Genomic DNA, 15,727 nt, shown 5'->3' with positions numbered 1-15,727 from the left:
TTGGTGGGTGGGGTCTGCAGTCAGACCAGTTGTCTGCCCCAGCCCACTGCTGGGGGCACAGTCAGACTAGTGTGGTTATCTTTCCTTCTACCTGAGACAGGAGTCATTTTGGAGTAGTGCCAGCTTCTGTCAGGGCTGCTTGCACACTGCCAGTCTTGTGTCACTGCTTTGGATGGGCTCTGGCCAAGAGTGTATTGGACAGGGCAGATCTGCAAAGTGCACAGGGGCAGGACATGCAGTGTTAGCAAGGTTCGAATGCTCTTTTTTGTTTGTTTGTTTGTTTTTGCCTCTCAGAGCCTGCTGATTTTTAAAGTTTTAAGTTGTAAGTCCCATTGGTTGTATGAACTCATAAAATTTAGACCCTTTGGTCTTCAAAGCCAAATGTTATGTGGATTCATCTTCCCCATGTGGGCTCCCTGGTGTGAGGGTCTATTTCTCTCTCCTCTCTACACCCCTGGTGTCCCTCCCTCCAGCATATAGTCCCATTGTCTGTTTAGTTCCCGACTATGTCTCTGCCCTTCCTATTCTCTTCAGTTTGACTTCTTCTCTACATTTAGTTGTGGAGTTTGTTCTGCCAGTCTTTGGGTCATTTTCTGGGTTATTTACACTGATGTGAGTGTTATCTAGTTGTATCCATAGGACAAAGAGGGCCTTAGGTTTTCCTACTCTGCCAAGGTTGGTTTTTTCTGCAGGCATCTTTACTTGACTTGTATATGTCCATCTTTTTCCTGTCTTTACATGGTCTTTCCTCTGAGTGAATCTGTGTGCTCATCTCCACTTCTTATAAGGACAAGAGTTGTATTAGAGTAGGTCCACCCATGTGACCTCCTTTTATCTTTTTTTTCCCATGTGACCTCATTTTATCTTAATTACTTCTTTAAAGACCCTATCTCCAAATACAGTCACATTCAGAGATACTGGGGGTTAGGATGTCAACATATGAATTTTGGGGAGATAAAATTCAGCCCATACAACTTCTTATTGCATTACATCAAAAGGCACATAATGTCAAGTTCACAAGATCTCTCCATTGTAAGGATGCATATTTTGCTTTGTAATTAGTAAATCATCTGTGGGATGAAAACTTGAATATCTTGTGATTATCCAGTTCCATGCCATCCTTTCATCCATTCATTTTACCATCATCCATTAATGATTCTTCCCTAAATTATTATTTGAAAGATTCACAGTAATGTTTTCTAATTTCATCATTCTTCTGCATTTATTATAGCTGCCATTCTTTTGTAAAGATAGACCTTTAGTCTTACTCTACTCCAATTCAGTGTTTATATAACACCAGAGACTATAACTGCTTAAAAACCTTTAATCCTATCCTCTGCCATGAGGATTAAGCACAAATTCTTTTACATGGCCTCTATAGGACTTTAGCCATTTCTATCCTTGTCATAATTTTAACTCTTTGCTGGTTTACTTCTACTCCCTCCTTCAGGATTCAGCTGTCACTTTCTCCCTGGCTTCTGCCACCAAAATCATAAGAGCCCCTCCATTACCCTATACTTTCACTATCAAAGCATAATTTATACTATTTTGTAATTCATGGTTAATTGTCCCCCTGACAGAAATTAAGCCCTTAGAGGAAATAAATCACATCAGACTTGGTCATTCTTATATCTCCCACCACTTCTTGTAGTCCTTGGCACAGCACAGGCACACAATAATAATTAAACAAATTAATAGGAGTTAAATACTATACTAAATCCATTATGTACTCTAATTAATTATTGCTTTACTGAATTTATGAGGGTAATTTTATTTTTTTTTTTTAAAGATTTTTTATTTATTTATTTGAGAGAGAGAATGAGATAGAGAGAGCATGAGAGGGGGGAGGGTCAGAGGGAGAAGCAGACTCCCCGCTGAGCAGGGAGCCCGACGCGGGACCCGATCCCAGGACTCCAGGATCATGACCTGAGCCGAAGGCAGTTGCTTAACCAACTGAGCCACCCAGGCGCCCAATGAGGGTAATTTTAATTAAAAGTGATTTTTCACATAATTTGTTTACTGGGAGTCTAACTCCTAAATGAGGTGAATTTCACTTTAAAAATCATAAATATTTACTTGCTATTAGCTATATGCCAGGCCCTGCCCTAAACATGAATTGTTTCAAATTTAATTCACAGAAACCCACTAGTGTGGGTACTATTTTCTCTCCTTTACAGATGAGGAAATTGAAAGAATATCACACCACTAATCAACAGAAGAGATGGGATCAGGTGTCTTTAATTTCATAATGACTTTGTAATTTTGAAATTGTTTTCTTATGAAGAATTCATTGTACTCTTTATAGATGACTATAAATATATCATCCATGATTATTTATTGAAGCCTATGTCTTTGGTTCAGTAATGCTTCTACTTTCAAGAATACAGACATATATAATGTAAAGCATTTATAATATTATCAAATAACTAAGTAGGAACAGTCCACAGACAACATATATTGTACAAAAATGTAAAATGTGAAAATGGAATTTATCCCCAGAATTGTGTTTTTATTAAGTCTAAGTAGATCTGGCAGTAAGAATTTTAAATTATGTTAAGTATTTGTGGAATTTGAAATGGCTGAAGGAAAAGAGTAACTTACTTTATTTTTAAAAATCTTTGTAAAGACCAATTCAAGAAGAAAAAATTTATATAAAGAACTGATTATAGGGGCGCCTGGGTGGCTCAGTTGTTAAGCGTCTGCCTTTGGCTCAGGTCATGATCCCAAGCTCCTGGGATGGAGTCCTGCATCAGGCTCCCTGTTCAGCGGGAAGCCTGCTTCTCCCTCTCCCTCTCCCACTCCCCCTGTTTGTGTTCCCTCTCTCTCTGGCTCTCTGTCTGTCAAATAAATAAATAAAATCTTAAGAAAAAATAATTGATTATAATGATACAAATTGAGTTAAATATATGGTGAAAAGTGATATTTGCAGAATGGCAGATGTAAAAGGATAACTTCAAGGCAAGCATTACTATAAAAAAAAAAAAAAAAGGAGATGCCACAAGTACAGATGTGGAAAGTTTGGACTGGATGTGTGACTTGAATGATTCAAAGTATCAAGCACCATCCTGATATTGTGGGTGTAGAAAATGACAAAATGATGACCACACAGTGTCTTGTGTGTTTGTGAACTCAAGTTTCTATTTGAGAGTATCCTGACAATTTTAAGACATAATTAACTAGAAAAAGAGAAAAAAATTAGGATGAAAAAAATCAAATAAGGAAAAGATACAACATAGTATTTTCTCTTTAATGGGAAGTTATTGAAAGTCAAGCATTATGTTTTTTTAATGAAAGTAATTTTAAGATTTAATAAAACTCCATACTAGATTTGAGAATAAAAATTTTCTGCCCAAACTATTCCAGAAATAACTTTACTTCATGTTTGACTTTTATAGCAGGATCATAGAGTCTTTCTTTTAATTCCAAAAATACTTTTTAAAATTAATATTTGAAGGTTTAACCAGTTTTCCACAGGCCATTCTTTTTTTTTATATACAAATTTTTATTTAAATTCTAGTTAGTTAACATGTAGTGTAATACTGGTTTCAGGAGTAGAATTTAGTGATTCATCGCTTACATATAACACTCAGTGCTCATCAGAACAAGTGCCCTCTTTAATACCCATCACCCATTTAGCCCATCCCCTACCCCTCCCTCCATCAACCTTCAGTTTATTCTGTATCATTAAAAGTCTCTTATGGTTTGCCTCCCCCTCTCTCTTTCTCTTTTTTTCCCTTCACATATGTCCATCTGTTTTGTTTCCTAAATTCCACATATGTGTGAAATCATATGGTATTTGTTTTTCTCTGACTGACTTATTTCACTTAGCATAATACACTCCAGCTCTATCCACATCGCTACAAATGGCAAGATTTCATTCTTTCTGATGGCTGAGTAATATTCTATTTTATATATATATGTGTGTATATATACATATATATAATGCACACATATATATACATACACACACCACATTTTTTCTTAAGATTTTATTTATTTATTTGTCAGAGAGACAGCACACAAGCAGGGGGAGTGGCAGGCAGAGGGAGAAGCAGGCTCCCCACTGAGCAAGGAGCCTGATGCAGGACTTGATCCCAGGACCCTGGGATCATGACCTGAGCCAAAGGCAGATGCTTAACTGACTGAGCCACCCAGGCATCCCTATATCACATCTTCTTTATTCATTCCTCAGTCGATGGACACTTGGGCTCTTTCCCTAGTTTGCCTATTGTTGATAAAGGCATTATGTGTTTTATCTAGAATTTATCTAGAATTTAAATTCCATCTTTTTCTAGGAAAGCAATTATGGTAGTTATCAACATATAGCAGGTAATTATTAAAGGGTGAAGCATACTCAATATTTTTAATCCCCTAAATTGGTTAATAAGGGTTTCAGCATAATAAAGGCCATATATGAAAAACCCACAGTTAGGGGCGCCTGGGTGGCTCAGTCGTTAGGCGTCTGCCTTCAGCTCAGGTCATGATCCCAGGGTCCTGGGATCGAGCCCCGCATCGGGCTCCCTGCTCCGCAGGAAGCCTGCTTCTCCCTCTCCCACTGCCCCTGCTTGTGTTCCCTCTCTCGCTGTCTCTCTCTCTGTCAAAAAATAAATAAAATCTTTAAAAAACAAACAAAACAAAACAAACAAACAAAAAAACAAAAAAAAGAAAAACCCACAGTTAATATCACTCTCAATGGGGAAAAACTGAGAGCTTTTCCTCTACAGTAAGGAACAAGAAAGGAATGTCCACTCTCACAATTGTTATTTAACACAGCACTGGAAGTCCTAGCCACAGCAATTAGACAACAAAAAGAAATAAAAGGCATCCAAATCAGTAAGAAAGAAGTAAAACTTTTACTGTTTGCAGATGACATGATACTCTATGTAGAAAACCTGAAAGACTCCACCAAAAACAAAACAAAACAAAACAACCTGCTAGAACTGATAAACAAATTCAGTAAAGTCACAGGATACAAAATCGATGTACAGAAATCTGTTGTATTTCTATATATCAATAATGAAGCAGCAGAGAAATTAAGGAATCAATCCCATTTACAACTGCACCCAAAACACTAAGATACCCAGGAATACAAACCAGAGAGATAAAAGACCTGTGCTCTGAAAACTATAAAGCATTGATGAAAGAGACTGAAGATGACACAGAGAAATGGAAAAACATTCCATGCTCATGGATTGGAAGAACAAATATTGTTAAAATGTCTATAATATCCAAAGGAATCTACACATTAAGTGTAATCCCTATCAAAATACCTACAGCATTTTTTACAGACCTAGAACAAACAATCCTAAAATTTGTACAGAACCACAAAAGACCCTGAATAGCCAAAGCAGTCTTGAAAGATAAAACAAAACAAAACAAAACAGTAAAGCTGGAAGCATCACAATTTCAGACTTCAAGTTACATTACAAAGCTGTAGTGATCAAGACAGTATGGTACTGGCACAAAAATAGACACACAGATAAATAGAACAGAATAGAAAACCCAGAAATGGACCCACAACTACATGGTCAATTAATCGTCAACAAAGCAGGAAAGAACATCCAATGGGAAAAAGACAGTGTTTGCAACAAATGGTGTTGTGAAAACTGGACAGCAACATGCAGAAGAATGAAACTGGACCACTTTTTTCTCTTTTTAAGATTTTATTTATTTATTTGACAGAGAGAGACAGAGTGAGAGAGGGAACACAAGCAGGAGGAGTGGGAGAGGGAGAAGCAGGCTTCCCGTGGAGCAGGGAGCTCGATGCCGATGCGGGGCTCGATCGCAGGACCCTGGGACCCTGACCCGAGCTGAAGGCAGACGCCTAACGACTGAGCCACCCAGGTGCCCCTGGACCATTTTCTTATACTATACACAAAAATAAATTCAAAATCAATTGAAGACTGAATTGGAGACATGAGACCATTTAAATCCTAGAGGAGAACAACGGTAGTAACCTCTTTGACATTGGCCCTGGATATTCTTTCTAGATATGTCTTCTGAGGCAAGGGAAACAAAAGCAAAAATAAACTATTGGGACTTCATCAAAATAAAAAAAATGTCTGCACAGGGAAGGAAACAATCAACAAAATTAAAAGGTAACCTTTGGAATGGGAGAAGATATTTGCAAATGATATATCTGATAAAGGGTTAGTATCCAAAGTATATAAAGAACTTACAAAACTCAACACCCAAAATATGAATAATTCAATTAAGAAATGGGCAAAAGACATGAATAGACATGTTCCCAAAGAAGACATACAGATGGCCAACAGATATATGAAAAGATGTTCAACGTCACTGATCATCAGGGAAATACAAATCAAAACTATAAAGAGGTATCACCTCACATCTGTCAGAATGGCTAAAAAAAAACAAGTGTTGGCAAGGATGTGGAAACAGTATGAAAGTTCCTTAAAAAGTTAAAAATAGAACTACCCTACGATCCAGCAATTGCACTACTAGGTATCTACCCAAAGAATACAAAAGTACTAATTCAAAAGGATAGATGCACACGATGTTTATAGCAGCATTATTTACAATAGCCAAATTATGGAAGAGCCCAAGTGTCCATCAACTGATGAATGAATAAAGAAGAGGTACACACACACACACACACACACAGAGGAATATTACTCAGCCATAAACAAGAATAAAATCTTGCCATTTGCAACAACATGGATAGAGCTAGAGAATATTATGCTAAGTGAAATAAGTCAGAGAAAGTCAAATACCATATGATTTCACTCATATGTGGAATTTAGGAAACAAATGAGCAAAGGGAAGAGAGAGAGAGAGGGACAGAGAGAGGCAAACCAAGAAACAGACCTTTAACTACAGAGAACAAGTTGATGTTTACCATAGGGAAGGTGGGTGGATGGGTTAAATGGGTGATGGGGATTAAGGAGTACAGTTGTCATGGATGAGCATCAGGTATTGTATGGCAATGTTGAATCACTATATTGTACACTTGAAACTAGTATTACACTGTATGTTTAACTAACTGGAATTTAAATAACTTAAAAAAAGGCACATACAGGGATGGAATCATCATGAATTCCACCAGTTATAAGGATTGAGGACCTCTTTGTCATAATTTTTCAATGTAAAAAAAATAATTACTCACTGTGAAGTTCACAGAGCACTAGGAATTCTATGAACCTCCTGAAATTATGTACAATCTATCACATGCATATGCAGGTTTTGGAAAGCAGTCCATGGTTATTTATTTATTTGAGAGAGAGAGAGAGCATGTGCATGTATGTGCAAGCATGAAGGGGGGCAGAAGGTGAGGGAGAGAGAGAATCTTAAGCAAGCTCCCCGCATAGTGCAGAGCCCCACGCAGGGCTTGCTCTCAAGACTTTTAGATCATGACCTGAGCCAAAATCAAGAGTCAGATGCTTAACCAACTAAGCCACCCACGTACCCCTCCATGACTTTTTATTTTTATTTATTTTCTTTTTAAAGTTTTTATTTATTTAAGAGAGAGGGAGAGTGAGAGGGAGAAGCAGACTCCTTGCTGAGCAGAGAGCCCGATGTGGAACTCGATCCCAGGACTCTGGGATCATGACCTGAGCCGAAGGTAGACGCTTAACTGACTGAGCCACCCAGGTGCCCCCTCCATGACTTTTTAAAGAACAGATTCTCGAAAGAGTTTCATGACCATCCCCTCTACCTCACCTCATTAAGATTTATTACTCTGGGAAAAGAAGTATTTGCTTACAAACTGGTAATATTTGTCTTAGTCTTGTTACCAAGAAGGAAGATCTACTTAGTTTTATGGCTTGGTATCTTGTCTTTTCCATTTCATATTTGTGTGGGAGGTAAGATTAGTTTACACAAGTTTCCATTACCAACTAGGTGTGATTTACATTTTTAAGGTATCAAGTTAAGAAAGGATCCAGGTTTGCAAATCCCATTTTTTTTTAAAGATTTTTTATTTATTTATTTGAGAGAGAGAGAGTCAGAGAGAGAGAGAGCACAAGAGGGAGGAGCGGGAGAGGGAGAAGCAGACTCCCTGCTGAGCAGGGAGCCCGATGTGGGACTCGATCCAGGGACTCCAGGATCATGACCTGAGCCGAAGGCAGTCGCTTAACCAACTGAGCCACCCAGGCGCCCTGCAAATCCCATTTTTAATCTCTGTTGTTGTTTATTATTTTGTTTGGTTTCTTATTTGATTCAAATTTGGAATGGTTTCTGTTTCCTTGAATTGCTTCATGGTTTTATTTTGGTAAATATAAAGCAAAAAGAAATAAAAATAAAATTTCCACGAAGTCTTTCCTTCTATATAATGAAGAAATTTGAGGCTTCTATAAAACATTTTCACTGGGCCTATTTCAAAGCTAACAAGTAATTAACAAGATTTTGGCAGCTGTATTAGTCGGGCTTATGGAGAAACAGAACTGGTAGAATATATATATAAGTATACAGAAAGAGATTTATTATGAGGAATTGGCTTACTCAACTTTAGAGATTAAGAAGTCCCTCTACAAGCTGGAGATCCAGGAAAGCTGGTGATGTACCTCCAATCGAAGATGCAAGTCCAAAGGCCTGAGAACAAGGTCAAAGGCAAGAGAAGATGGATGTCCCAGGTCAAGCGGAGAGAGTGAATTTGCCCTTCTACCTTTTTCTTCTATTCAGGCCCTTAAAGAATTAGGTGCTGTCCACCCACATTTGTGAGGGCAATCTTCTTTAGTCAGTCTACCAATTAAAATGCTGAACTCTTCCAAAAACTCTCAGAGACATACTTAGAAATGTGTTTTACCAGCTAAATGGGCATCCCTTTGTCCAGTCAAATTGACACATAAAACCAACCATCACAGCAGCCGTACAAAAATACTTATTTTAACTTAAAAGGTGAATTCTATCCCCATAGGGACACTTGAAGCAATCATTTATTTCTGAAATCTTAGTCACCACATTTGAGTAGTCCTGCTGACAAAATTCTACTTTATAGTCTGTTATTCTAGGAACTTTATCTTAATTACCACATTGAATCACCTTATACAAATTAGAAATGATATGCTTTTTTGTGACTAAGTATATATTTCTAAAAAGAGGTGACTTTAATTTCATTTGTACTACTGAGAAAGAGAAATTAGATACTATTGTGGGAAATAATTCTTTTGGCAAGGAAGGCAGAGAAAAAGTATGAGGACACACAAACTAAGTATTAAATGTTGATTTCTGGACTCAGCTACGCCAAACTTGAGGTGAACAGGAAATGAGCCTAAGATTTCCAGACAATTTCTGAGACTAGGTATTTGGAGACAGGAAAATAAGTAACATTTTACTTCTAACTGGAAGAATAGGTATACTTAAGACAAAAATGTCGGAAAATATTTGGATATGTTCTAATTATTATCTATTATTGCATAACAAACTAACCCCCAAATTTACTGGTTTAAAACAATAGCCATTTTATTTTATCTTACGATTCTGTAGGTCAGAAATTTGGGCTAGACTTGCTGAGTGATTCCAATTTTATCATTTCTCACTTACTAGTTGAAATACTTTTATAAAGAAACATTTCCTTCATCTATTATTTGATTACCTAGTAGAACCCTTCAGAGTAGGGCGCCTGGGTGGCTCAGTTGGTTAAGCAACTGCCTTCGGCTCAGGTCATGATCCTGGAGTCCCGGGATCGAGTCCCGCATCGGGCTCCCTGCTCTGCGAGGAGCCTGCTTCTCCCTCTGACCCTCCCCCCTCTCATGTACTCTCTCTCATTCTCGCTCTCTCAAATAAATAAATAAATAAATCTTAAAAAAAAAAAAAAGAACCCTTCAGAGTAAAGGCAACATAAAAGCTTGATTCTTTTCCCATATCTATTAGTTTTCATAACAATGAATTATCTTTTCCTTTCATTCTCCAAAAACAACCAGGTTTTTAAAAATACCATAAAGAACTCATGGATTTAAACATAGTTGATGGCTTTCAAATAACTGGAATTCTTAATCTTATTCAAGTTAAACTGCTCCATCTTTGGCCAGTAGTAAGAGCCTCTTCAAATTGGTTCCTGAATCTTTTTGACATGATGTTTGTGGTCTTTGATAACTTGCTTGTTTTTGGTATAGGAAGATATTCCAGGCCCATCCTGTGCATTTCCTATCCTAGAATGGTATCTGGTCTTTTTCCAAGAAGTGTGTGTGTGTATCAAAACAAATAGGTTCCTAATGACATTTCCAATTCAAATAAAAGATCACTCTGCATTCTAGGACTTGTACTCTAACCTCTTTCTTTTTCTTTTTCTTTCTTTCTTTCTTTCTCTCTTTCTCTCTTTTTTTAAGATTTTATTTATTTGAGAGAGAGAGTGAGAGAGAGATCACAAGCAGGGGGAAAAGGTAGAGGGAGAAGCAAACTCCTCACTGAGCAGGGAGCCCGAAGCAGGACTCAATCCCAGGACCCTGAGATCATCACCTGAGCCAAGGGCAGATGCTTAACCAACTGAGCCATCCAGGTGCCCCACACACTAACCTCTTTCTATCACATCTATATCTCCTTTCTTCTACTTGAAAATCCTGGCTTCCAAAGAGACAGGATAAAATGGAGTTACTTATTTGCTTTATTAAAAAATGTACACACAAAAGTCTCAGAATAACAATACTAATATACTTACTCCAATACAATTACTGAAAAATTAAAAAAATTTTTCATATGTTTCTACCATTCACTTCCAATTTTAAGAGGTACGCACTGACAGATCATATAACCATTATATGCTACTCTTTTCCTTTTAAACCTCTTATTGTCTTTGTTCTACAAATAACTATATAGCTAATGCTCAAAATCTGTCCTTTCATATTGTTAGTATAGACATTTTGGTTTTATGAAGTTCATTCTCTAATAAATTCTGTAGGAGTTCTCATGAGAATAATATCCTCAGAATTCTTGCATGATGTTAAGAGTCCATCTGTGCCTTTACATTTGAAAAGCACTTTTGCTCAATATAAAATCCTTGGATCACATTTTATTTCTTTGAGCCTCTTATGTACAGTATTCCATTTTCTTTCAGCATAAAGACTTGCTGTTAAAACTGTGATAATATAATTTTCTTTCCCTTATAGCTCACTTGCTTATTTTTGTCTAAATGTTCAAGGAATTTAAAAAAAAAAATTAAGTCTAAATTTTACTAGAATAGGCCTTGGTATTAGCCATTTCGGTTGATATTCTCAGGTAAATGATGTGCTCTTCCAATATATGGCTTCAAATCTTTGATATTTTCAGGAAGTGTTTTTTGAATTACAGTTTTTAGTTATTTTTTTCACACTTTTGCTTTGTTTTGGTTTTCTTCTGTAATGATTCCTATTATAATTATGTTGGATCTTCTTCGCTTATCTTCAATATTTATTATTTTCTCTTGAAATCAATTTACCTTCCTATTTTTATGTTTTATTTTTCCCTTTTCACCCTTTCTCTTTAGGCATTATCTGTTATGTTTATTTAACTACATGTTACATCTGGTTTAATCTTCACCTCCAAGATATTTTTTTCTTTTACTTTTCTTCCCTTCTTGAGTTGTATCACCTCTTTCCTGAGTTTTATTTTTTTTTTTCACTTTGATTTAAGGGGTGCCTGGATGACTCAGTTGGTGGAGCATGTGACTCTTGATCTCATGATTTTAAGCCCTACGTTTGCTGTAGAGCTTACATAAAAAAGTAAAACAAACAAACAATTTTTTTAATATTCTGGTTTATGTTCTACCATGATGTAATATTCAGCTTATTTTAAAATATATTTGTGGTTATCTGTCTGCTTAGGCATCTTATGTAGTTATTAATATCATCCATTCACTCAACACATATTTATTGAGCATGTACTATGTGCAGACAGGCATTGTAGCCCAAAGTTGAACCATCCTAGCCAATCAAGATTATTGTTTTATGTAACTAACATTTTGTGGCTGTTATGCAACAAAATGTTGATGAATACACCGTACTTATAATTATTAAGTCCTAACTTTATTTAGTCTCAACAGAATACTTCTATACCATGAATTCTGCATTCTTGACCCTGCCACCTGGATTTATGTTTTTAGGAATGGTTTAACAGAGATATATTTTCAAGGAATTAAAAGTTTGCAATTTTTTTATCCATAAATGGATAACATATACATAATCTAAAAAATTACTGAGTCAGAATCTTTTCCCTCCAGATCTTTGAGTTGTTTCATCATTACCTTCTGGCATTTAGTTTATTGAACAAGTTTTTTCTTTGTTTTTCTTAAATATTTTATTTATTTATTTGACAGAGAGAGAGAAGAAGCACAAGCAGGTTGAGTGGCAGAGGGAGAGGGAGAAGGAGGCTCCCCACCAAGTCGGGAGCCCAATGCAGGGCTTGATCCCATGACCCTGGGATCATGATCTGAGCTGAAGACAGACGCTTAACCAACTGAGCCACCAAGGCATCCCTATTGAACAAGTTTTTGACTGATTTTTTTTGTCCCTTTGTAGGCTGTATATTTTTTCTGAAAAAAAAAAATTATAATAACATGCTTTAAATTCTTGAAATTAAAAAAAATTCTTCAGAACATTTTTAGTGTCTACTTTAATTGCTTTTGTCTTGAATCCCATGAGCATTTTCATTTGCAGACTAATGAGAGTTCATGAACATTTTCTATTACGTATTTTCATTACTTATTTTGCTCATTTTGTGTGTATTCTGTTCTTTGATTATATTAATTCATCAAAGTTTGCTTCTCAGTCCTCTGAATCCTATATTTATCATTTCTTTAAATCTCATTGGTTTTACCTCTTCATTCTAGGGGGAGAGGTGGTTTTCAAATTTTCTTCCTTATCAATTAAATGTTTATAGTCACTTTTTAAAAAATGTTAGGTTTATTGAGTTATAACTTATAAACAGTAAGATTAAGCCTTTTTAAGTCTATAGTTGAGGATAAGATTTGACAAATATATTTAGTTACCACTATAATCAGTGCACTCTGGGCAAGAGTAGGGTGAGATAAGCAGGACACCAAGGATTGAATTTTGGAAAATGATATTTAGGGTCAGAAGGAAGAAAAATCAGAGGACTAGTTTTTAGCCCCAATTCCTGCTATCATTCCAGAAGATTTTAGGTTCATATAGAGAATCCTTCTGCTCTTTTGCCCTGTTATGTGCTGAATTGTGCTCCTCCAAATTCATATGTTGAAGTCCTAACCCCCAGTATCTCAGAATGTCACTACCCTTGGAAATAGGGCCTTTAGAGATGTAATTAAGTTAAAATGTGGTCATTTTAAGTTGTGAAATTTAGTCACAAGTACAGGGGAAGATTACATAAAGACCCAGGGAGAAGATGGCCAAGGAGAGACGCTTGAAGCAGATCCTTCCCTCATGGTCCTCAGAAGCCAACCCTACCAACATCTTGATATCAGACTTCCAGACTTCCAGAGCTATGAGAAAATTAAATTTCTGTTTTGTAAGCCATCCAATCTGCGGTACTTTGTTAGGACAGTCTGTGTACTTTGTTATACACTCCCTTAACCTTTTGATCCACAATTAAGCAAAATCCCAATCATAGAAAATTCCAATTCTCCCAGGTCAGTGAATGCTACAGAACCATCCCACCCTTAGAGCTGGGCAAGAGTGGTTCCTGTACTGCACGTATGGCTTACAGAACAATTTGGCCCTTTTCCTGCTATACCGAACCCCAAGAGCAAGGAATCTGTGGGGCCAAAAAGACAGGTTCACTCAGAACCTACATCTTCAATTTTAGATAATGCTTTTGAGTAGCAGCTGGTCTTTGAAATCTCTGATCACACAGCTCCAAAAAGGCTAGGAGTGACTTTCCCCCAGGTCCTTTGTGCTGAGGGCCAACAGTGCTTCCAGTATCTAAATCCTAGACCCAACAGGTAGTAAAAAAGTTTCTAGGCCCAAGAGGTGGCTTAGCAGTGGAGTGGAAGTAGGCTTGCAAATAAAATACAGTATACCTTGTTAAATTTGTATTTCAAACAGACAACAAATAAGTTTTTAGTACAAGCAAGTTCTGAATATTGCATGGTACATACTTATATTAGAAAGGTATTGTTTATATAAAATCCAAATTAAACAAAACAACCTTTTTTTCTTTAAACAATGTAGGAACCCTAGGTGGGGTCATAGTTGGGCATTTGAGCTGGGTGTCCATATGCATGAGCACAAGGCCACTAATAGTATCAAACTGAGCAGGAGGACATTATACAGGGAAGGCAGGATACATGCACCAATCAATTCTCCTTGAATCATCCATTCTGACCAACAGAGGAATTATAAATTCAACCTGGCTTTCTAGGTCATTTTCAAAATAGGACAATAAAACATAATTTATTTTTACATTTTGTTAACTGTATTTATGTTTAAATATTCAGACATATGATGTTTGGGTCTCTATTTTCACTCTTGCCCCAGCTATACAAATGTCAAGGGGTTAATACTGTGTTGCAGAAAATTGCCTTAAGAGGTCAATGGTATCATCAACCACATTTAAAAGATGAGGAAACTAAGGCTTAGAGAAGTTAAATATAATTTGCCCAAAGTCATTCAGCTAGTGGAATCCACTTTCAATGTTAGATTTGTCTGAATATAAAGCAAATACTCTTTTCTAAAATTACATGTACTGAATGGTGACTATAGTTAATACTGTATTGCATATCTGAAAGTTACTGCAAGTAGATCTTATAGCAAATATTCTTCACCAAAAATAATTTACTATGTATAAATTGATATATCCTTTGATTCCATCAGTTTACATAGATGCATAAAGCTGGTGCATTTCATGGGATATCAAAAATAGGTATAACAAAATCACAATTATTCAGGCTTTGATCCTGAATTTTATGGGTCTAGACACTCAATTCTATAAGTATGCCCGCATTTGATAAAACTGTGGGTTCATGGTATAATTATACACTTCAAAACACTGATATATAAAATAGAATGCCAATTTAAGTTTACAATGACCAGTGTTTTTGGTAGAATAATGATTTGCAGTAATTTCTCTTTAAGGGAAATGCCAACGAGAGGATCAAATTAAAACAGAAAACTGCCTGTTTAGCCTAATGTTAGAACAAAAAGGGTAAATATTCTTAAGGTAGTATTTCCGTCAAGATAGGGGAACTGTCATATTCCACTCTAAGAATAATCCAGCCAACGGTGGGGAGGCGGTTCATATGCTCTGAAGCTCGAAATACCTGAGTTTCTACTTCTTACTATTTAACATCTGCAGGCCTCAGTTTCCTTATTATGTAAAAAAGGCTTCTTGTAAGGGTTGAGATTGTTCATGGAAAACACCTAGCACAATATTACCATCACACTATATATACATTATACAAAATATTATACATTATATCAAATGCTATATTATTTATTATTACTATGTTATTTATTGCTATTGTGTAGTTTATTATTGTTCTATTTAACAACTCTCTTGCTAACCTGGAGAAACAGGCCATAAGCGCGCTTCCCAGGCGTAGAGGCGGGTACGAGTTACCATGGCAACAGCGCGCGCCTAGACATCTTCCGCTCGCGCGTCGCTGGGGAAGAAAAAAAGCCTAAGCTGCGTGTTGCGTCATCACCGCGCGCTCGTTTGGGCTCTCCGTGCTGTTTTGGACGGTCCCGGCGCGGCTACCGTCGCTCCCCTCCAGGAATTATTCTTTCTTTCAACCTTTGTTACATCGCATCGAGCCTGCAAGACTGTAAGTACTAAAGAAAGAAAGAGGGCGAGCGAGTGAGCATTAAAAGAGATGCCGCAGCAC

Source organism: Neomonachus schauinslandi, chromosome 2 (assembly GCF_002201575.2).
Source record: "Neomonachus schauinslandi chromosome 2, ASM220157v2, whole genome shotgun sequence".
Classification (NCBI taxonomy): domain Eukaryota; kingdom Metazoa; phylum Chordata; class Mammalia; order Carnivora; family Phocidae; genus Neomonachus; species Neomonachus schauinslandi.
This window is presented reverse-complemented; position numbering follows the sequence as displayed.